The sequence below is a fragment of the Narcine bancroftii genome, chromosome 5, assembly GCF_036971445.1.
Source record: "Narcine bancroftii isolate sNarBan1 chromosome 5, sNarBan1.hap1, whole genome shotgun sequence".
In the NCBI taxonomy this organism is placed as follows: Eukaryota; Metazoa; Chordata; class Chondrichthyes; order Torpediniformes; family Narcinidae; genus Narcine; species Narcine bancroftii.
Window position 1 is genome coordinate 61,730,049 of NC_091473.1, and position 24,183 is coordinate 61,754,231.

The 24,183-nt window shown below is 43.6% G+C and overlaps 1 protein-coding gene and 3 non-coding genes across 8 annotated transcripts in view; all 4 read left to right on the plus strand.

Moving 5' to 3' along the window:
* Positions 1-6,491: 6,491 nt before the first annotated feature.
* Positions 6,492-6,564, plus strand: LOC138765621 (small nucleolar RNA SNORD47). The gene has a single exon (XR_011358608.1). It is a non-coding gene; the product is annotated as a small nucleolar RNA SNORD47 (small nucleolar RNA).
* Positions 6,565-12,916: 6,352 nt separating this feature from the next.
* On the plus strand, positions 12,917-12,994 carry LOC138765617 (small nucleolar RNA SNORD24). Its single transcript, XR_011358604.1, has one exon. It is a non-coding gene; the product is annotated as a small nucleolar RNA SNORD24 (small nucleolar RNA).
* A 163-nt stretch (positions 12,995-13,157) lies between these two features.
* On the plus strand, positions 13,158-13,237 carry LOC138765618 (small nucleolar RNA SNORD79). The gene has a single exon (XR_011358605.1). It is a non-coding gene; the product is annotated as a small nucleolar RNA SNORD79 (small nucleolar RNA).
* Positions 13,238-23,350: 10,113 nt separating this feature from the next.
* The window catches only part of rabgap1l (RAB GTPase activating protein 1-like), a 458,975-nt gene continuing 458,142 nt past the window's right edge, over positions 23,351-24,183 (plus strand). For 3 of the 5 annotated variants that reach the window (XM_069937559.1, XM_069937560.1, XM_069937561.1), the window contains exon 1: positions 23,357-23,475. The gene's annotated coding sequence lies outside the window, so the exon portion shown is untranslated. Of the gene's footprint in view, positions 23,476-24,183 lie in introns of all 5 variants that reach the window. The other 2 variants (XM_069937564.1, XM_069937563.1) reach the window with 1 other exon arrangement.

The following is a 24,183-nucleotide window of genomic DNA, read 5'->3' on the forward strand; positions in this document are numbered from 1 at the left end:
AATTCAAGTGTATTGTTTAACCACATCATACGTTATTCCCATGATTAATAAATCATCAACATATTGTATTAATTGACAATCCTCTCTCCGAGGGGCCTCATCTAGTACCTGTTCTAAAACTTGGCCAAACAAATTTGGTGATTCTGTAAAACCCTGGGGAAGGACTGTTCACCAGTATTGATTTTTCCGTCCTGTAAAAGGATTCTCCCACTCAAATGCAAACATGTCCCTACTGTCTATTGCCAACGGACAGGTCCAGAAGGCATCTTTGAGGTCAATTACACTAAACCACTTACTATGGGGATCAATTTTACCCATTAACGTATAGGGGTTAGGTACAACCGGGTAACGGGTGAGAATAATTTTGTTTAACTCCCTCAAATCCTGCACTAATCGAGGACAGTCTGGTTTTTGGACAGGTAAAATTGGGGTATTAAAAGGTGACATACAAGGTTCGAGTATACCATCTTTCACTAACTGGTCAATTACTGGCTGCAGCCCCTTTCGGCCAGCCATAGGAATTGGATACTGTTTTCGTCTAATTACTTGGTCAGGGTCTTTTAAAATAACTTGCATGGGAGGAACATCTAACCCTCCTCTATTGCCTCTTTTTGCCCATACTCTAGGATTCATTAGTTCCCGATCCTCCTCTGTTAGAACATAAAATTGAACCCTGATACCTGATCCCTGTGGTCTGGTACCGATAGCCAATTGGTCCTGTAAATCCCGTCCCAACAAGCAAACTCCAGCTTGGGAAACTAGTAAAATATCCTCTGTTATTATCTTTTCTCCCATTTGTATCCTTACATTCTTTAGTATAGGGACCGTAAAATCTCTTCCTCCCATTCCCGAAATCATCACTGTCCCTTCTGTTTTAACACCCTCGGGCCGTTGTAAAATACTAGACCGGGCTTCCCCAGAATCGACTAGAAAAGTCATCTTGTCACTGTGGGGTCCTATGCTTAAATTTACCAATGGTTCTCCATGCAGACCCACGGTGTGTACTGACTGAGAACCGTGACCCCCCCATTCATAATCTGCCTCCATCAATGCGTAAGATCACGTGTCCCTGGCTCGCAATGGGCATTCCCTCTTAAAGTGTCCCTCCCTTTTACAATAATAGCAAACTAATGCTCCTGTTTCCCAATTTCTACCAGGGTCTCCACGGGGTCCCGGGAATGGTCGTTGTCCCCGGAATTCTCCTCTACCCCTGCCTCTGCTCTGGTCTCTACTTCCCCACTCCCGGCACTCCTCCCAACATCCAGGAGCTGGCACACAGGTCCTAACATTTCCCTGCTATCCCTCCACAACTTCCTTGACTGCCGCATCAAAATCTTAGCCTTTCCTTTCTGTTTATCTTCAGACCTCTGGACGTATGCCCTTTGTGCGATCTGTAAAAGCTGTGTTATTCCCTGTTCATGCCAATTCTCTGTCTTTTGTAATTTCTTCCTGATATCTGGGGCTGAATTAGTAACAAAGCCCATCAATACCAACTGTTCACCTGCTGGGGATTCTATATCCAACCCCCCATATTGCTGTATGGCCGCATGCAATCTATTCGGAAATGCAGAGGGGGTCTCCTCGGGACCTTGGGGAACCTCAAATGCCTTCTTAAAGTTCTGTCCTTTTGGAACAGACTCCTTCATTCCTTTTATTAGATTAATCCTATACTCTCCATTCGTGTGCGACCATTATTAGTATTCTTATCCCAATTCGGGTTTACCAGGGGGAATTTAAGTTCCCCAGGTATTGCCTCTGGTCCCCCTTGGTGTTTCCGGAGGTAATTTCCTTCTTAAAATTGCGCACCTCCTTACTAGTCAGAGGCACATTTACGAACCCGAGACCTCCCCCCCACATCCCCTCCCAAGGGAATCTCTCGTAAAGGTCTCATCCAGTTAATTTCTGGCTTATCCCCTCCTCTATGATGTTTAGGTTCCTGCCCTCCGGGAGACAAATCAAAGGGTTCTGCCCTTCCCTCCTGAAGGGTCTCACACTGTTCTGAATGACCCTCATAATCAAAGTCTCCTCCCTCTCGTGTCAATTGAGGCGGTAATCTTGTACTCTGTGAGCAGGTCATCATACCACCCCTACTTCTTCTTTCTCTAACTGTGGAGGAGGAGGGGAAGGTAAAGAAGGGTAAAGCGTAGGTGAGAGGGGGGAGATAGGAGCTGGCACAGGGGGAACATAAGGTGGAGGAAGGGAATGTAACACATCCCATCCTTGTACTTCAGGGGCAGAAGGTTCCTCATCCTTCTTGTTCTCACATTCCTTTTCACTCAAAATCATTTGATCAAACGATCCACTGAGCCAACAGGCTGCATATTCTCTGCTCTCGGTATTACCTCCTTGATTTTGGTAGAGCCAGATGTTCAATGCCTGACACATCCAGTCCTCGTCGGATCCGAACTTTGGCCAATATACCGAACTCCCTTTTATCGGATTCTTAACCCATTCCTGACAGCAATACCTGACCATGGTCTGTTTATCTTTCCCACGGGTTTTCCCCGCACCCCAATCAGATAACATTAAGCCTAACGGACTATGTTTAGGTATCTGATCTTCCCGTCCTTCTTTAGGACTGATTCCCTTGCTACTTACTCCTCCCATACTAGCAGGTAAACAAAATTCCTCTGGCCGGGATCCAGTAGCTACTCCTAGCGCGCTTCCTTAACGTTCTCCCATCGTTTGTTCTCAATGCCTCTTCTCAGATATCACTCGTTTCGTCCACTGACCAGTCACCCGTCGTCCGGGAGTCCAGCTGAATCAGCCATTGTGAGAAACAGAAGTACCTTCACAGAATTTGCTCGAGACAAAAATTGAGAACAAAGAACATTTATTGTACAACAGTGCAAAGTTGGGTGCTTCCCCTTACCATGGGAACACACACACACACATACTGGGACTCACCCAACTTTTATACAATTCATTTCAGTGTAGAGGTACCCTTCCCCCCCTAACATTCTTCTGCCTCCTGGATTGGTTTGGCATTTGGTAATTCTGTCTGCCTACGTGCAGTTTCTATAAACTTGGAAGACCATGGGGTATCCTGTCTGGATGCCATCATGTCATTGTCCTTATTCACACATCTCAACCCCCAGGACTTACTAATTCTGCAGAACTTGCTAATTCTTTCTATCACTATAAGACCCTTATTCTATTATACTTGCGTAACCCTTCCTCACACTCTTATCGGAATTCATCCCTACTCAGCACTTACTTAACTTCCTCTAGTCTAGTCTTCCTTATTTCATTCATTCCAGCTTTACTTCCTATATTCTATTATCTCTCAAAGGGAGATTGCAGCTGTGGTTTTGTTTAGTTTTGCTCTCATAAGAAAGGTTTTGCTGGAAGAGGGTAATCAGGAGAGCAAGCTTACCACGTGGGGAGAAATTAACTTGTTCTTTCGAACGAGCATGCGCCAATGCACCCCTGGTCTGGACGCTCGGAAACCCCAACGACCCATGTGATCGTGAAGACGCTGTTTTCTTTCAAAAATAAATCGAAACGGATAGTTCAACGGCCAATCTGACCAATGGGATCAGAATGACAATTGGGGAAATGGATTGACGGACGTTTCGTCCAATCGGCAGTCTCTCTTGTCACCGGGATCCAATCTCCTTCAAAGATCCCATGAGGCTGCACGCGGGGTGTGCTATATAAGTCTGGCACGCCGGTTATTCGTCCTCATTACTATTGAAGGTGAGTTCGAGGGTGGTGGTTTGTTGTGCGGTTCGTCTCGGTGATGAGGTTATGTTGGTAGGGACATCCGAGTGTCTGTGATGAGGATCCAACATGCTGAGAGGGCCAAGGGCAGCTCGGGTTGAGGCGCGGTTCGACTTCGGACCTCTCACCGATTCTTTCCTTCATATTCTAGGCGCTGCTCCCGTCCGACCTTCGAGCACGGCGAGGCGAAACGGCCCAGGTAATGGCTCCACTGTCCGGCTGGGTCCTGAACGGGCAGGTTTGGGTGCTGCAGCACGTGGGTGATATAATAGGGCAGTTAAGATAAATGTGTAAATATGGCTGACTAGATGGGGGGAGGGGGAATGGGATGGGGTGGGGTGGAGTGGAGAGAATGAAGCAAGTCCCAAAAGGCATACATAGAAAGTGGGTCATTTTAACCTTTTGACTCCGTGCCCGTGTTTTCAGGGACTACAAGAAGGGCATATACTCCGTCCCAACTACCCGCTGGTTCACACTGGTCATGCCCGTGGACACAGTCCGGAGTATGTATTATGAAAGGTTAAACATGGCCGGAGTCTAAAGAGTTAAGTAGGGAATCACCATATTGTATCTTTCACACTGCATTGTGTCCAGACAGTAGATGAGGTATTCCTCAGCTTGTAACAGCAGGTCGCAGTCAAAATATCAGAATAAGAGTGGACTGGAGATTACAGGGACGGACATAAAAAATCAATCCAGCAGATGTTGATCAGTATTAATTTGGCCCATTCTAATGTTGAGAAAATGTAATTGTGTAGGTAACTTGTATGCCCATGTGGGCAATTAAATCTGTTCAAGAATGAACCCATTGGTTTTGTTTCAATCCACTGCATGGTTTGACGTGAACTTTTCTTCTAGGTGCTTGAATTATTAATCTGAAGGCATGGCTAAAGATAGGTGAGTGGATTTGTTATCTGCATATTTATCACCAAGCTGGAACAGTAGCTAAACAATCTTCAAGATTGAATATGTGGTATCTTGGTGTTATGGAGTGATGAGCCTGAAATGCATATTGCTGCAAGTAATTGCCAATTTAATCTCTGTCCATTTTATTATATTTGGGATGGTTACTTATGAGCTCTTGATATTCATGCACCAGTAGTTAAACTAAACAGCATTCCTCTGGGAGGACCCCCCCCCCCCCCCCAAACTTTGGGTTGCATTGGAGTTTGATTTTTCTGCCTGAAGACAGTCTATAGTTTTGGTGGTGATTTTGCATTATATCTGACAATGTTCAACAAGTTGCATTGTATGATATTTCCTACCCTTGGGCTGTTCCTCCTCTGGCCCACAGATGGTGGAGTTTTAATTTTAACTGCATGCTCACCCAATTTTTGGTGTATGTCATAGTTCTAGAACTGAAATGTATTCCTCCCAGGAGATGGGTGTTTCAAGCCTCTATTAGATTGCTGGGTTTGTTTTTTTTAACCATGTGATACGGTAAAATTCCTGGCAGTCTGTACCTTACGGGGATTGTGGATACCAGATGTGTGAATTTTCTGGTTTCCTGAGACATTTGCAATGCCTAACTATTGCACACACTTGCATTGAGGGAAAAAATAGTTTAAAAGCCAAAGGTGGTGCAAAACTTAAATTTAGGCATACAGGTAGCCGTAATGGGCCTGAAGGATTGGTTATAACTTGGGGTTGGTCTAAAGACTTTGGATTGTCTCCGGGGAGGGTGAGTACTGCTGTATACAACAATATGTACTTGTACAGTAGTTTTAATAATTAAAAGAAAAAATTTGGTGTATGTGTAGGTTGGAAGTTGAGGACTACCTGTACAGCACAGTAACATGCCATTTCGGCCATGAGTTTGCTGCCTGATTAACCTCAACCCCCAGTACATTTCAAAAGCTGGGAGGTAACTGGCGCCCCAGGAAAACAATGTAAATATGCAGAGAATGTACAAACTTCTTACAGAGGGTGTAGGATTCGAACCCCAGTCCTTATTTAATGACCCAACGTGGGGCATGAAATTTGAAAAAAAAAATCAGTTTTGTAGTCCATGATTGTATAAAATTCACTTTAATCAGGTAATTCCTGTAACTTTCAAAATTTAATTCTGAACCTGGTTGCTGGTGTTGAAACAGTGTTGCACTATTGTGCTGCTGTCATAATTAACCCCCCCTCCCCTAAGTTTGGCTAGTCTTATTAATACCCTTAATAATATTTTAAAAATTACTGGGCACTTGGTTGAGTTGCCCCAGCAGTAAGTGGCATTGGCCAACTCTTCATCCTGGGGTGCTGCCATTTTACTTGCATAATTTTTATTCATACTGTGCTCTGCTGGTTGAATGTTTGCTCCCATCTTCACAAAGGGGTTGTGTGTTGCTTTGGAGAACATTAACTTTTAGAATTTAAATTATTTTTAAAAATTACTTCCTTTTTGTTGCTGGTTGCTTGAATTCTGGATATCAAAGATTTTGCTGATGTCTAAAGAGCTTTGGTGGGGTTGGAATCGATTAGTGATCTTAACCTTGAATATATTAGATGGTCTGAATGCGTGGTGAATAATTGTAAAGATTTACTGATGTAAAAGCAAATGATCTGAGATCGGGATAATAGCTTGTATAGATTTGAAATTTTATCTAATATTCAGATGTCTGCACCCTCTTCCTATCCTAAATGGCTCCTAAGTCTGCTTTTGTATCTGATTGTTGGATCCCCACTTGAGTTGGTAGGGGAGATGAGGGCTGCTGTCTTATCTCTTGCAGCCTGTAAATGGGATCAGCTTCCAGTGAATGTAGGAGAGGATCCTTGTGTGAAACCTGTGATGAAGATGATTCTGCCATATGATCAGAACTGATTCCACTCATTTGTTCCATTTCACCTGAGGTTTCACTGCTCTGAACATGTTTGATTGTAGATGATTGTGAACTTACTTGTCAATAACTGCATGGTCTTTTAACAGGATGAGGAGTTTGCTGCAAGATCAGAAGATGCAGGGTGAGTTATAGCAGTTTCTTGCATTGAGTTGGTTAATGTAGAAATTGCATGAGCTGAGCACAAGTGGAGGTTATTCCCAGCAGAGGATGTGTTCAATTGCCTAAACAACAAATCACCAGGGTTTGACGCCACTGCTTGTGAAGTGAAGCAGAGGTTTAAGTTGAAGGGGATTTAGGAGAGCTGTTTTACCAAATGATTGCGTAGCCAGAGAAGATGGTGGTGTCTGAGTCTGTTGCATCTGCTCCAAAGATGAAGTCTTCCAGATCATTTGATATGTGCTTCCTCTTGCACCATCAGGCAGCCCTTGCCTGCATCTCCCCCACATCTACCCTGGCTCCCTTTGCCACTACTATCCTTGCTGCCACATCCAAAATATTCTCTAATAGATTGCCTCCAACATGATCTCACCATCAGGCACATCTTCCCCTCTGCCTTCCATCATCCTTCCAATTAAAGCAAAAACTCTCTTGTTAATCTGCGGAAGTCATGGTGTTATGTTGTTGCCTTCCCTACATCAGAGAGACTGGTAACAGACTGGGAGATAGCTTTGCAGAGCACTTTCACTCTCAGTATTAATGGGGATTTCCCAGGAGCCAACCATTTCACTTTATAGTCCCATGCCTGTGCCAACATCTGACTTCATGGTCTTGTGCACTGACAAACCAGGACTGTAAATTGGAGGATCAACTAGACCCCTCCCATTTTCCCTCCACCCTTGGAGATTGGAAGATACTTGTGAAACATGACTGAGGGAAATACAATGCAAGTGTAAAGTGATTGGATATTTTAATATAAATGGGACAAGATACTGCTACAAAAAAGGTACAAGGGGTTGTGGTAATGTCCAGGGTGATTAGCGGCTAGTTCTCTGAATGCCATAGCTTTTGTTTGCAAATAAAAGCTTTACCTCTTGAAGACTTCTGCACCATATTCGGTGTTCAGATGTGCACTTAAATAAACAAGACACAGAAGAATGGACAAATGGGATTAATAACAGAAAGCTTTCTGTGCCCATTTCTGTTCTGCAGTGATCCAGTCTGGAACTGGGTTGCTTCAGTTAATGCATTGGGTGGGGAACAAGCTGGTGGATGCACAGGTCAACAGTTCTAATAGATTCTCCTTTTTTTGCTGGTTCCAGATGTGCATTGACCAGCCTGGAGTAGGTAAGAACTGTTGATGCCCTTGAGCGATGCATAAATTGGGTCTGAGTTGGGAGGAGAAGGATTTGACTGAGTAGTTCCATCTATTTTGGAATGCCCTTCACATGCCAATTTTCAGAATTTTTTCTCCCCTCAGGTTTCTTGACTAGATTTGGTGAAGAAGGGCTCGGGACTAAAACATTGACAGTCTTTTACTTTCTTATGGATGCTACTTGACCTGAGTTTCTGCACCTCATTTTGTGCACTTACAGCTATTGTGGTCGTTGCTTGGTGAGTGTCCCTCGTTGTTTATGTTCACTGTGGGTACCTGTGATGACAGCTTCAGGCCTGAGTTGACAATGAAGACGGTCTGATATTAGCTCTAACTGACTGGGTGTATGAAGATCACTGCATATGTGGTCAAATTGCTGGTGGTAGTCAGCTGATACTTGTTTCTTTTTCAGGACTGAGCTATAAGGAGCAAATGCATTGGAACTTCGAAGGTGAGTTTGGTAGCTGGTCTGGCCTTGTCTGGGAGAGGGCTAACAGTGAGTCTTTCCTTCAGATGTTCTGGATGGATGGTGTTTTGCTGACATATAGTTGATGATTTGGTTTTTGCTGCAGGGAACTTTTTAAGCAAGTTTTAGGAATTTTGTGTAATGGGGTGCTCTTCAATTTCAACATGCCCTGTTGGATTCTGAGCACGGAAATGATGAAATATCCTTGAACTCTCTCACTGACTAGTGATGAAAGGAAGTGATCTGAATCTGTGCCATCATGAAGCTCGTGTTTCTTGTCAGGATGGCTGATGACACTGGACAGTTTTTTTCCAAAAGGTTTGCTTCCTTGATTATAATTGAGACAACCAAGCTGAGCACAAAGTACAGATTTGCTGTATCACGTAGGAAGTTTGAGAAACATAAAAAGAACTTTTATTGTATTTAGTATGTTAAATTGCATAATGATGCTGACTGAAAAATGTTTTACTGCTGATGTTTCATTGTATTCAGCATCAGATGCCTATTGTCACTGTCCCAACAAGTCGGGCAGCATTGATGCATTCTGGTTGCCCTGATACACCATTACAATGTTGGTCACTGATTGCACCAAAATCAGCAGGGAAGAAGTCCAAGTTTTGTATGCTTAAAGTAGACTATAAAAAAGGACAGGAAATAACAAAAATGGGTTATATCTTTAAAAAAAATCTGTACAAGATGGGAAAATTTTAAGATAATTTTTGTTATCAGCCCAAATCCTAACAACTGAAAGTGTTTGGAAGCAAAATCTTTGCTTTTTAATGCTATTGGGGTTTGTTTTTAAAGTTTTCATGTTCATCATTGGGCACAATGAAGGGGTTTTCTGCAAGCAATTTAGAAAGTGCAAAGTAGAAGGGCATGGTCATATTCAGAGTGTGGAATAGTCATGAATAAGATCATTGGTACACAGGGCAGAGTGAGCACTGTTGTAGACTTCATTCAGAAGCACAGCCAAGGAGAAAGTGCTGGGAGAATTGTTCGGTTTTGGAAGCTGCATTATTTTAAGCATGAGATTAGCCCAAAATACCATTTTGGTTGGCATGGACTAGATGGGCTGGTTTTCTACTCAGTTGAAAGTGATTTGAGGGGTATGCTTTTTTAATAAAGGGGTGGTTGTCTCCATGAGATACCAGAGAAAGGGGTAGATGCAGGTACACTTGGTTAATTGGAGTATATTCAATATAAACCTGAAAGTTGGTATTTATTTCCTTTTTCCACTATTAACCCATTTAAGACACAAGAAAATGCATCCGGCCTAAACTACCCCTTGCCAGTTCCACCTAACTTGTTTCCCATAATCCTTAATTCCCCAATTAGGCAATAATCTAGCTGCCTTAAATTAATTTAAAAAGACAGCCTCTACAGCTACCTTGGATGTAGAATTCCACAGATTCACTGCTCTCTTGGGAGAAGCAACCTCAAAATTCAGATTTGGAATTGAGAGATGTGTCCCCTCGTTCTACTCTCCTGCCAGTGGAAGCCACTTTCCTGCAACTGAAAACTATATGGTCTGTCATAAAGTTCCTACTTTGTTCTTGAGTGGTCCCATCCTATCCCTAGCGACTTCTTGTTTTAATGCAAGTACTGTAAAACTCCTGGTATCCAGCCCAATATTGAGCAGCATCAACCAGTTCTTAATCCTGGGTGATTCATTTGGTGTTTCACACCTTCATTCAACCAACTGAGACAAGCAAACCACCACCAAGGTGCTCTGCTGGCTGAATATTTGCTCTAACCTTCACCAAAGGTTTGTATTACCTAAAAGAACATGTACACTTTTAAACTTGAATATTTTTAAATTATTTTCTTATTTAAAATTTATTTTCCTTTGTCGGGTTGCTTAAATTCTGGATACCAGGGTTTTTACTGTATTTGGATTTTTCCTTCCTTTTCAACCCTTCCTGTTTAAAGTCCTGCTTCATATTCCTTATGAACTAGAGTTTAGCTTCCCATTAAATTAACTGTTTGTGCATGTGCCGTATCTGGATCATATGATAGTCCCATCCTGATGGACAGCCCATGGCTAGTGGAAAAATTGACATATGGATTGTCCAATGGAATTTTAAGGGGCTTGTGGCACTGATGATAAAATGCTGTTGGAGGGACCATGGAGTCTCAGCAATGAGAAAAGATGGGAAAGTGTTTGTTGGGTTGGGACCTTGGCTATGACAACTAAAGGGATGATGGACAGGTGGATTTGAGACATCTTGAAATATTTGTGACAACCCAATATGCTGAAAAGGTGGAGGTGTGGTTTGGCTTTAGGTTCTCACTGACTTCTCTGTTTGCAGGCATCCCAGGCTCAGTAGGACCAAGTGCTTGGAAAGCAGTGGCCTTAGGTAATGTGCAACTGCAGTCGGTGTGGGCTGCCAGGAGGGTGGGTTCTGGTTCTGAACGGATTCCTGAGTGGGGTGGTGGTGGCTGCAATCCATGCCAGAGAATGTGGGCAGGACTATTGGCTGTGGACTGGGGTCCTTTGGTAAAAGGCCTGGCTACTGCAGCAATGGTGTTACAAAATGGCTTTTATGGCTGGAGCCAAGTTGCTTACACTTACCTATGTCAGCTGCCGATGATTAATGAGTAGTGGTCAGGACTGTTCCTGAAAACGATTGGAATGAGGCTTGCTCTGTGGCTTGCTGTGGCTTCTCCTTGCCTGAGAACCAAACTGATCGTGTCTTCTCTTCTAGGCTTAACCCACAGTGACTGCTGTCTACTGCCTGGCTAAACAGGTACCTTGTGCTTTTCTTGTTTAGATGTTGAATTTCAAAGATCATGCTTTAATTGTTTTTTTTTTAGGATTTTTTGTATATTGCTGTTCATCCTGTACTCTTTGATATCCAAGATAGCTTTAGCAGTTATTAATACTGATGCTGAGTATTCCTTTAGAACCTCACCCACACCCTTTGGCTTCAGACTTAAACTTGCTCCTTAGTTTCAGAGTGGACTCATCCTTCCCCTTGTGTATAAAATTAGGGCTTTGCATAGCCTTTCTTACCTTTAATATTTCTCAAGGACCCTGTTGTATCCTGAAACACTGAACATTTCAATGGGTTTATTTTCCATTGGCCCATTTCTTGGGTACTGTTTAAATGTTCTCAAAACATTTTGGATGAGTACCATAGTGATTGCAATGCCAATACTGACTCACTGAGAGGGCCCTTCAGGACAGCTTTGAAGTACTGTTGAAACATTTTCCCTGATCTGAAGATAACCACCTTGAACTATTGAAACATTCAACAGTTGTTGAATGTTCTTCTCTCCACTACCACATGTGCTAATCCAGGTTCAGCTGCTTTGTCTGCAAAACTGTTCATTAAAGTAAATATACATCAAACTATCAGCCCCACCTTGTGCATTAAGTTGGTCCTGTGTATCCTTGGCCTGATCCCCTTCACCTCAGTCTCTCCACTTGCTGCTTGGTTTGGTTCCCATGCATGCCATACTGGGCTAAAGACTTAAATAGCATTATCAAACCACAGCTGTTCAGGTGTAACCCATGTTTGTGTCCAGAGGACCCCAAAACCCAGCAGCAATAAAAATTCACCAAGACAAATGGTTACTTAAACAATAGTTATTTTTAATCATCTTTAAACATGAAAACAGGATCAAACTTTAACTTATTTCTAATTCTAAGCGCATGTGTATGTAAGTAAGTTAAGAAAAGTTCTTGTAATTCATAGTCCAATCTCGCTTCTCACTCCCAAATTTACTGGTTGCAGCAGATTATTGTACTGTGCACAGAATTTAACATTTATGAATCTTCACCAGGCTTCGGTGCTTGAAAGGTAAATGGTTACTGCTCAGGAAGGTTCTTGTTAGTTTTCAGAGAGATTTGTTGCTCGTTGGACACCCACAGCTGATTCCTGATATCAGCCACTTCAGTGCCTTGCTGAAGAAACTTGCCCCATCAGGGTTTTCCAGATGATGGTCTGTTTCAGGTCACCGCAGAGTTCCTTTTTGTTTGTCTTATTTCAAGTGAAACATCCATCTCCTTGTATGGACCACAAGGGCTTTGGCCAGGCTGAGCTAAGAACTCACGACCCATCTTCAAAATGGGTTTTTTTTCCACAAGCTTGCCAGTGTGTCCTGTTCTAGTCCCTGCTGCTGAACTTTAGAACTGAATTCTCTCTTAAACTCTGAGAAAACCACATGACCCTCTTAGAACAGCAAACTACACTTGGACTATGGGACTGGACCCCATCTTCTGAGTTTGTTCATTTGTTGCTTTCCAAAACAATCTGTTGCTCCACAGCATGTCTAGTTAACACCTACTTGTGAAGTCCTTGCAGGTGTTCTTAAAATTGTTTTGCAAAGGCACCCAGAACCTGGACTGTGTGGCTTGAGCAGAGCTCTGGCATTTTAAATAACATTTGTTTTGAAGTGTTTGTATCCCCACATCTTCTTTAAAACATCTATATATACAATATAACATCTGTCACATTTTCTATTTGGGTAGCTGCTTGGTGGGCAAAACAGTACAGGCTCAAGATAAACAATCCATACGGTTTATAATCAGCTTCCTCCTGGGCTGGATTTCCTCAGCTTTGAAAGTTCCATGGTCAATATTACTGCCAATGATGATTGCTATTTGCTACTCTTGATCCGTTGAATGATGAAGCATCAGAACCACCAATAATAACTGAGGCATGTAAAATGCAACTGTTAATATTACTGTTGGTACAGATCCAGCTACTAACTTCACTTTTTTTTCCTTATAGGTGTGGATGTAGTCAATGTTAAACTATATGCTGACCAGGTGAGTGACTGCCTTTGAAACAGTCTCTTAAACAAGACCTGGAACCTTCAGTTGTACTGTTGATGATGTTAACTAATACAATGGGAATCTCTCTGAGATGGAATGAAAGATGCTTAACAATTACTGAATCAGTACAAGATAGTTTCAATAGCAGGGGCATGGTAAATGCAACACTAAAAGCGCCAGCGATTGGGACCAGGGTTCGATAAAGAGTTTGTATATTCTCCCTCTGTCTACATGGGTTTCCTCCCACCATCAAAATGTACTGGGGTTGCAGTTGGGTGGGTGGCATTATGGCAGATTGCAGGGAAGTGTAAATGGGGATTATGATTTACATGATTAAAGTGGGTCACTGCTTTGTTACATCTAATTTAAATATTTAAGGTATTGTATGGCACTCAGCAAATTATGGCACCAGAGATCTGGTTCAATCTAGACCTCTTAAGGTGTGGATTTTGCATGTTCTGACCGTGTTTCCTCTGAAGGATTTGGGTTGGTTGAATAATTTGGAGAAAAGCTCATGGAGCATTGATCTTCACACTGAGTTCTCACTTGGTCCTTAGATCCCCATATTCAGCCCATTCAAATCCAAATTTACTGTGTCCAAGTTTGCCCAGGATTAGTGCATATTTTTGTCCAGTGGAACTTTTAATTCATTTTAGGCTGTTAACTTTTCTTTCAGATGCTTGAAATGTCCAATGAAGAGCCAATGAAAGGTGTGTAATATACTTGCAGGATGTTCTGTCAGTAAGCCTTGTTTCAATGTAATCTGCAAGGGGTGGATCTGTCCTAGTGGCTGTGCAGTTACAAACATGAGTTGTGGTTAGCTGCTTTCAGTTTTTTGTACCCCTGCATCAGCACAGTTTGTACTGATTTGGGGGGCAGCACATGGAAAATGCAGACTGAGACGAGGTGTGCTCATTGCTTTTGTGGATCTTCAGTCTCAGATACACAAATGTTCTTCACTTGGGAAGATAAATTGATCATCAAATTTTATGTAGAGGTTTTGAGACTGGTCATGTTTGTGGGTAACCTGAAATCTTAAATTCTTAAAATAGCTGATCTGTAACTGCATTGCTCTTTAAGATCACCCAGAGTTGCATTGGGGTGGGGTTTTCTAGCTGAGGACTAAATGATGAGCTCATAGTTCAGCAGATAACTGATGACGATTTGACTTTCGCCTTTTCCTGAATTTCCTCTCTAATGCACACTGTGGTATGATGTTTCCTGCCCCCAGGTTAATTTTTTTTGCTTCAGTCTGATTTTAGATGCGATATTGGCCCTTAGACCACACAAGGTGAGTACAAATCACTAATTGTAGCTTCTGGATTCAATAGCATGCTTCTAGTCTGGGCATCTGTTACTAAGTTGGTTCCTGGTGCTTGGCTTTGTGGACTTTGTGGACCTGAGCCTGGCATTGTCATTGATTCAGGGAAAGCTGGTTGTTGGTTCTGAAACTGTCAGATAACTGCTGTTTGTTGGCAAATGGAATAGGCAATTCATATCTTCTGTTGGTTTACCTCTATGGTCACTCTGGCCCCTACACACCAGAGCAAAAGCCCAGCCTCTCCTTGCACACAAGTTCTCACTCCCAGTAACATCCTTGAGTCATTCTCCCTCTAGTCTGGATCTTAAGAGGCTCCAGTAAGAAGGGGGGTGGGGTGGGTCTGCTTCCACTGGCTTTTCATGTGAAGCCTGTCATGATGATTCTCCCATATGATTAGGGCTGATTCCACTCATTTGTCCATTTAACCTGAGGTTTTGCTGCTTATACATTTCACTTTGTGGGCTTGACACTAACTGCATAGTTTCTTTTACAGGTTGCAGGAGAATCTGAATAACATGGTGCAAGGTGAGCTTTAGAAGTTTTTTGTGGCATGATTGATATTTTGAATTAATGTGGGAAAGCAATTGAATTTAATTGGCAGGTACATTAGAATGGGGATTGCAAAATTATTCAATATCAATTGATGTGTAAATCCTGGCCTCTGGTACCAGTTTTCTCCTTCCTAGCTCCTGGAAGTTTTATTTTGTAAATGCCCAAATGGTTTTAATATGGACAGTGCTGCACAGGAAAACAGTTCTAATTGTTCATTGGTGTCTTGTGATTCTTGTCCTGAGTTGATGCCCCTCTTTTGCAGGCTCCAGTTGTGCATTGGGACTGATGGCTCTACCAGCTTGGAGCAGGTAAGAAGTAGTTCATTCCTATTTCTGCTGTATTTATTAAATACCTTTCAATGTGATGCACGAATTAGGTCTCTGAGCCATGAGGAGAAGATTTGACTGATGAAAGTAGTTTTATCTATTTTGGAATGCACTTAAGCCCAGCTTCAGAATAAATTACTTTTCTCTGGATGTTTTTAAATGTCTTGCAGCTATTTTGAAGGACTCTGGGACCCCAAACATCAACTGTTTTTTTACTTAATGGATGCTGCATGTCCTGAGTTTTTGAGCCACTTTTTGCATGCTACAGCTATTGTAATCATTGCCTGGTGAGTGTCCCACTTTGTTTCCTTTCAGTATTAGTACCTGTGACATCTTCAGGCCTGAATTATTGGCTGACTGGGTGGGTGTATGAAGATCATTGGATATGTGGGCAGATTGCCAGCAGTAGTCACATGACACTTCACAGGGTTGAGTTGCAGGAGCGGGCTCATTGGTGGAGAGGAGTTTGTGGCAGCAACATTATCTTGGGAGCAGAGTGTCTGCTGGTTGGATGGTGTTTTACTGACATCTGCTGAAGGAGTACTTTTAGCAAGTATGTAGATTTTGTGCAGTGGGGTGCCCTGGTTGGATTGAGAGCATAGAAATTATGAAATATCCTTGAACTCTCTCACTGACATGTGATGAAAGGAATTGGATCTGATTCTGCCAAGAAGCCACTGTCAGAATGGCTGATTATGGGGATTGGTTTTAAAATTGTTTCTAATATTAATTTTCATTTTCTTCCTTAGGTGAGAAAAAGCCAGTCATGAAAATATGGAGCCATTATAAACGAGGGGAGTAAATGTGGTGTAACCTTTAATACTGCCTGATTGGCTGACCCACCCATTGCTGATAGTACCTGTGGCTCCTCTCCTTTCTTTAATAAAGACAGCAATGCCATAACCCCTCCCCAGAACAAGGTTGGGTCAACAACATAACATGCCTTCTGTTTGTGGTAATAAAAGCCTATCAATTAGGTAACTTCTGGTCTTTGGAGTTTGTGCATCACTGGTGTCATGACTGTCAGTACTGGATTAACTTAATAAACATTGACTGAAGCCCAGACTTCTTGTCGGTTTTTTCGTGGAGACTGTGAGATTGCCCATGTAAATCTTCATTATAATGGATTCTGGTCATGCTTTTGAAGTCACAAATTTGATCCAGTTTTCTGTAATTGTGCAACAGAAAGCCAATAACATTAATAAAATGCAGGGAATTCTTTTGTCTTTTTGCTCCAAGGATATCTAGTTTTGCCCAATTGCTTTGAAAATTACACATTCTATTTTGTGACGCTGATCACAGGATATTGCTCATATTCTGACACTTCGCAGTACTCTGCATAGTGCCCATTCCGTGGATGGATTCTTGTGTCAATATAAGCTTGTTTTTAAATGTCATTACATTTACAAATCGAGCCTTAAGCAAACTCGAATGAATGTGCAGAACTGATGCTTTTAATACACTGCCAGGATTAGTCCAGGAATGAGGACCCAAGGAGGCTGTAAGTCACACATGTCAAACTCGCCGGCGGGCCAAATTTAGCCCGCAAGATCATTTCAAAAATGTATTAGATAGAGGTGACCCGCCCTGCAGCGAGAGCCGATGCTGTTTTTTGGTAATGTCACCCTCACCCTTCCCCCTTCATTGCACATCCTTCCCCACGATGGCCAGAATATTCTCAAAAAGGAATCCAGAATGGTAAAGTTCCACAAACCTGCTGGGAATCCTAACAACACCCTGGCATCAGATCCACGGGACGCGCGGAGGGAGTAAGTTGCAGATTGACCGTGCAAACTTTGAGAACGAGGAAAACAATTGTAACACGAGATGGGCGAGCGCCTGTGATTTCCTGTCGGCGCGACAGACATGGCAGGCTGCGCATGGCCCCTGCTGTTCCGCAAAGGCTGATCGGTAGCATGCTGGGCCTGTGGGTGGATAAGTTATGGTGGTGTGAGGGGCAGTTAGAGGGAGGGATAAGTAGGAGGGGTGGATAGGGAAGAGGTAAAAGGGGAGGGGTGATGGGTAGAGGGAGGAACAGGTTGAGGGGAGGCAGTAGAGGGGCGTGTATAGGATGGGTGGGTAGAGGCAGAGCGAGTGGAGTGAGGGGTGAGTAGAGGTTGGGTAAAGGATTGGTCAGGTAGAGGGATGGTGGGTCAAGGGTGAATAGAGTCCTAGAGCCCGAGGAGTGAGCAGGAAATGCTGAGTCCTGATGCAGGCCAAAATGGACACAGCCTGTGAATGCTGATTACATCTCCACAGGGACCAAATAGGATTCCCTCAGGTCAAGCAAAGGGTGAACTTGAGCTACCTACTCCTGACCTGTAACATTATCCTCCTAAAGTTATATCCTAAAGTTTAACATTACATATGTTGAAAGAAGAGAAAACATGCAGATGTTGAAAATTTTCAATAAATATTTAGTTCGGCCCTCGACTTAGTCCATGTGGATGGTGAAGGTACTTGAGGGCAAAATTGCCTTAAATTTGCACCAAGGACTCCAACTTTGTGGTTTTGATCTACCCTGTGAACATTTGCAAAATTATAAATGGGTTATAAGGCAGCAGAACTGATAGGATTATTCAACCTAAAGCAAGCATGTTGGATAGATCAGGAATATAATTAGAGGATTGAATAGTGTTGAGAAGCAGGGTTTCATGGCAAGTAATGGAGAGGTAGCAAGCAAGAGCAATGGATTTTAGCTGTGTTTTGGTTAATATTTCCTGATGAGTGGGAATTTTGACCCTGGTTGACCAACATTGAGAAAGCACTTTTGTGGAAGTTGGTGGGCCACTCATTTATTGGGCAAATACTATTGCTCTAGTAGGAACTTGTTTCTGTTTGCGCGAAAGCCACACTGTGATTCTGGGAGAATATTCTCGGCAACACTAGGTTAGGTGAATCCTAGCGAAGATTTTGCCTGCAATGGAGAGCAGTGTGATTTCCTAATACCTAGTGTCACCGAGAATATTCTCCCAGAATCACAGTGTGGCTTTCGCGCAAACAGAGGAACTACTGACATGGTCTTTGCCCTCAGACAGCTCCAAGAAAAGTGCAGAGAACAAAACAAAGGACTCTACATCACCTTTGTTGACCTCACCAAAGCCTTTGACACCGTGAGCAAAAAGGGCTTTGGCAAATACTAGAGCGCATCGGATGCCCCCCAAAATTCCTCAACATGGTTATCCAACTGCACGAAAACCAACAAGGTCGGGTCAGATACAGCAATGAGCTCTCTGAACCCTTCTCCATTAACAATGGCGTGAAGCAAGGCTGTGTTCTCGCACCAACCCTCTTTTCAATCTTCTTCAGCATGATGCTGAACCAAGCCATGAAAGACCTCAACAATGAAGACGCTGTTTACATCCGGTACCGCACGGATGGCAGTCTCTTCAATCTGAGGCGCCTGCAAGCTCACACCAAGACACAAGAGAAACTTGTCCATGAACTACTCTTTGCAGATGATGCCGCTTTAGTTGCCCATTCAGAGCCAGCTCTTCAGTGCTTGACGTCCTGTTTTGCGGAAACTGCCAAAATGTTTGGCCTGGAAGTCAGCCTGAAGAAAACTGAGATCCTCCATCAGCCAGCTCCCCACCATGACCACCAGCCCCCCCACATCTCCATTGGGCACACAGAACTCAAAACGGTCAACCAGTTTACCAACCTCGGCTGCACCATTTCATCTGATGCAAGATTCGACAACCAGATAGACAACAGACTCGCCAAGGCAAATAGCGCCTTTGGAAGACTACACAAAAGAGTCTGGAAAAACAACCACCTGAAGAAACACACAAAGATCAGCGTGTACAGAGCCGCTGTCATACCCACGCTCCTGTTCGGCTCCGAATCATGGGTCCTCTACCGGCATCACCTACGGCTCCTAGAACGCTTCCACCAGCGTTGTCTCCGCTCCATCCTCAACATTCATTGGAGCGCTTTCATCCCTAACGTCGAAGTACTCGAGATGGCAGAGGTCGACAGCATCGAGTCCACGCTGCTGAAGATCCAGCTGCGCTGGGTGGGTCACGTCTCCAGAATGGAGGACCATCGCCTTCCCAAGATCGTGTTATATGGCGAGCTCTCCACTGGCCACCGTGACAGAGGTGCACCAAAGAAAAGGTACAAGGACTGCCTAAAGAAATCACCGCCAGTGGGCTGATATCGCCTTAAACCGTGCATCTTGGCGCCTCACAGTTCGGCGGGCAGCAACCTCCTTTGAAGAAGACCGCAGAGCCCACCTCACTGACAAAAGGCAAAGGAGGAAAAACCCAACACCCAACCCCAACCAACCAATTTTCCCCTGCAACCGCTGCAACCATGTCTGCCTGTCCCGCATCGGACTTGTCAGCCACAAACGAGCCTGCAGCTGACGTGGACATTTACCCCATAAATCTTCGTCCGCGAAGCCAAGCCAAAGAAGAAGAGTAGGAACTTGTTTAGGCTGCTGTGTGCCAGTTTATAAAATGCCCTTCAGGGCGATTAATCCATGGACTGATGTGACCCAGCAGGAACTCTGTCAGAAGCTGCCATTATCTGCCAGTCCAGGTCGATTCCATCCACAGGTGAGCACATACCTTGCCATTGGCTTTAGCAAAGAATACACACCATCCTATTAACACCCTTAATCACCTGCCATATTTGGGCATACCTGAGCCTATCTCATTACTTTGGCTTGGCTTCGCGGACGAAGATTTATGGAGGGGTATGTCCACGTCTGCTGCAGGCTCGTTGGTGACTGAAGTCCGATGCGGGACAGGCAGGCATGGTTGCAAGGGAAAATTGGTTGGGGTTGGGTGTTGGGTTTTTCCTCCTTTGTCTTGTCGGTGAGTGGGCCCAACATGCAGCTGGGTCTCCCCAGGAATGAGAACCTAAGCTCCATTCCTGGGTGATGCCCTGGAGTCATTTGTAAGGTGTGCTGGTAGTGCGTTGGGCTTATTGTGTATGCTTAAAATCACTGATTTTTTTTCTAACTACAGCATATTAAGGATTGGGTACTGTTTCATGTTTTTACTGTATTGAATTGTTCACGATTTGTAGTGATAGCCAGTTGGTTGCATCCAATGTGAGTACCTTATCTGGTTTTGTGTGCGATTCATGTGGTGACTTGCCCCTTAGATCTTTGCTTTTATCAATGTGTTCAGACAAGTTGTTTCTCAGACCTGCCAAACTTGTTCTTCACATCAATCATTTTTATATTAATAAGACGACATACCAATTTGCAGATTTTCTTGTTTGATGCAGACTTAATTGTCCAAAAGATGTGGTCTCTTTGTACCCCAGCACTGGTGTTTTGGGAGCAGTGGTCAATGATGCTGAGATTAACAACCTTTTTATAGAAGTGGATAGGTTTCCATTCACCGTAGTTTTTTTTTCTAGTTGGAAGATTGAAGGTTGAAATGCATGGGATTCCAGCTGACAGGTTCAATGGTAGGAGATAGAGGGAGGTGTTTGAGGATTGTTTATCCAGATTGGAGAACATCAGTGATTAATTAGTTTGAACATTTAGTTTGTTCGTTATTGTCACTATACCTGTCAGTGAAAAGGATTCTGTGAGCAAACTTGGAAGAGGAAGGAAGAATTTTTAATGTTTTGGGGAGATGCCATGCATCAGGCCAAATAGCCTGGGACTTCTCTCTGGAGTGCAGGCTGAGTGGTGACCTTGTAAGTTGAAATGATTAAAGGGTCTTTTCTTCCAGGGTAAGGAAGTCTAATACTAAACTGGATGGCATGGTTAGTGCATCATTATTGCAGCACCAATGACTTGCGTTTGAATCTGGTACTGACTAAGGAGTTACTGTGTTCTAATTTGGGAGGCATGGGATCATGGTCCAGAAGACCTTTTTTAAATAAACATGCATTCAAGGAGAGATGGGAATTCAGGCTCTGCATTTTGTTGAGATGAATGGCAAAGTGAGTAAATTTAAGGAATATTCTTGGACAAAGCTCTGGTCAAAACTTGCATTAGATTTAGGAAGTCCAGATCAAGAGAATCAACAGGAAGTGTAGAATGCTTAAGGAAATCAGGAAGGCAAAAATGACATTAGATTGAGCTGGCAGGTAGAATAAAAGAATCCTGAGTGATTATGCAGGTATATTAAAAGGTGAGTAGGGAAAGAATTAGCCCCCATTAAAGATCGAGGCTGTCTGACGCATAATATTGGTGAGTTTTGAATAAACAAATCCATCTCCATTGGAGATCATGGAAACCAAGGAGTAAGTAAACCAGGTCATAGAATAATCAGGTCTTAACAATTTTGGAGTGCATAAAGGTGGCCAAATCACCTGGGAATCTGGAGAAGAAATAGCAGAGCCCTTGTTGAGATTATTGTTGGCGTTGGTGAAGAGCTGAAAGTGGAGGATGCCAAATGAGCTATTATAGCAGCAGGGTCAAGCCAAGGAACTAAAGGCTAAAGAAATGAGCGAGATTCTGATGTACCTGAGCTGATATTGAATAGCGTGAATTGAAGCATGGTAAATAGTGTCTCATGGAGTTTTTGAATAGGCAGGGCAGTGGACACAAATAAACTTGAGCGAGGCCTTTGACAAGGTCGTGCATTGCAGATGAGTCTGGAAAGGTTAATATAGGATCCAGGTGTTTGATTATAATTAAAAACTCAAGTTCTGGAGGAACTCAAATGTAAAGGATCCATTATTGTCACATGATACATTTAGAATGGAGTAGACATGAATTTTTTTTAACTTTGTTTTGCGTAAGGAAGACTCAAGAGTTGCCACTTGGTCCAGTGCCCCTCAGAAATGAGACCCAAGTGAAGAATGAACTTGCACCCCCCAGGTTTACAAGACCTGAGCTAGGGAAGCCATTCAGCATTTAAAGGAGACAAAGATGCCGGAGCCCTTCAAGGAATAAGCCAGAAGCATGAAATCTCAGAATTCAAAGGGAGTGGAATCCAAACCAACAAAAGGTGTTAATTGAAAGAGAGAGGTAATCTATTTGTGCAAAAGTTGACAGGGGAGCGATTTTAATAAAAGCCAGAGAAGTTGCTATTGAAGCCATCTGGTTGGAGGGTGCCCATTTGGAAGATGTGGTGTTCCTCCAATTTACAGGTGCTCTCAAAGGTAGTGCATGATACTAGGGACAAACATGTCAGCAAGGTGACCACTGGGAAATCCAACTATTGCAGAGGACAGCTGAGGTACTCAACAAAGCAATCTCACAATCTGCAGAGAAGACCACAATGGGGGCACCAGATTCACAAGTGATATATTTGGTGAGGGAGATATCAGATTCATTGTCAGAGGACATACATGACCTCACATACAACCCTGCGGGCGCGGAGGAATTACCGCTAATGCTAATGCAAAAAATAAACTCTACTCAGCATAAACAAATAAAGAATTGTAAAGCGATAACGAATGTAAACAAAATGTTTAAATTCAGGTCAGAAATGTGGGCAGAAGTGGAGCATTTATCCGAATGGTGGTGTATTCTGAGACTTCCTGCTTCTGGCTTATTCCTCGAAGGGCTCAGGCTCAGTTATCTCCTACAGGCGTTGAAAAGATCTGATGAATTCCTGCAGCATTTTTACCTTATTGATTCAAAACTGGAAGGAGGCATTTATTCCCCTTTGCAGCTCTCGCCTCATTGCACAGTAATCTATATGCAATTGCTTCTAATCCATTTACCAGGTCCTTCCGCATCATTTAAACTGCTTTTCCATCAGCTTGGTCCACGTTTCGTAACCATGACATCGGTGGAGTATACTTACTACTTAACATTTACACGTTGTTTCTCGCCGTCCCCCTCCCCCTGAAGTAAACGCACCATTTCCAGCAGGAGATGCGTGGCTCCCGGAATGACTCACAAAGTGCATGATTCGTCAGTTTAATTCAGCATTACCATTGCGATCAGTTTAAATATGCATGTCTGGACAAGGGAATGTACGGCTGCGAACGGTCCGTGAACACAGAAGCAGTTCCAAATGCTGGGCTTGCAACACGAAATGTGGATAGCAAGGAATTTTGGGTTGGGAGCAGCAGTCGGCATACGCTAAAGAGAATGCGCATGCGCGGTAAAAAGCGACCGCCCGTATCGGGTACTGGGCATGCGCGATCGAAACTCCGGTGTCAGTGGCGACGATGATGGCGTTGGCCGAGGCTGAAATACAGGAGACTGAAATACAGGAGGCGATAGCCTAACCAGGAGATTCCGGTAAGAACAGTTGGTGTTCGCATCAAGGGACGGCTCGGGTACGTGGCAGCTCCTTCTGGCACCTCAACCCCACTGGCAGGCCTGGTGTCCCGAAAGAGATTATGGGACCGTACGTGAGAAAGTAGGACATCCTCCTCGAAAGAGAGTGGGACCCTCTCTCCGACCGAGGGCAGGAGCCCTGCCCTGGAAGAGAGGAGAGAGTGAGTGGGACCCCACTCTGACATACTGAGTTGGTACCCTTCCCTGAGAGGAGAGAGTTGCTTCCCCTCCAGAGAGAGTGCGTGGGACCACACCTGAGAAAGGGAGACCGTAGGGCCCTCTCCACGAGGAAGAAAGAGTGTGGGACCCCTTCCGCCAGGGAGAGAGAGGCTTGATAAAGCATCCCAATATGCTATGCTAACTGGACACTTCTACTCATGAATGCTGCCTGGCTGCCAAGTTCCTCCAACAATTCTTCATCTTCCCATTAACTTCAATCATTGGAGGTTTTCATCTTGATCCCCCCAATGATTTCTGTTATTCTGGCTATTCACTATGTAGTAATTGGTTATATGCTAAGGTCTTGTCAAAGGCAATCACTTCCACCTAAATGGTGGGATTCAGCTCTGTGGTCCATGTTTGATCCAAGGTTGTGATCAACTCTTCAACAGAGTGGTGCAGATGAAATCCACAGTGGGCATTAGTAATCAGTTTATCACTATTACAAGT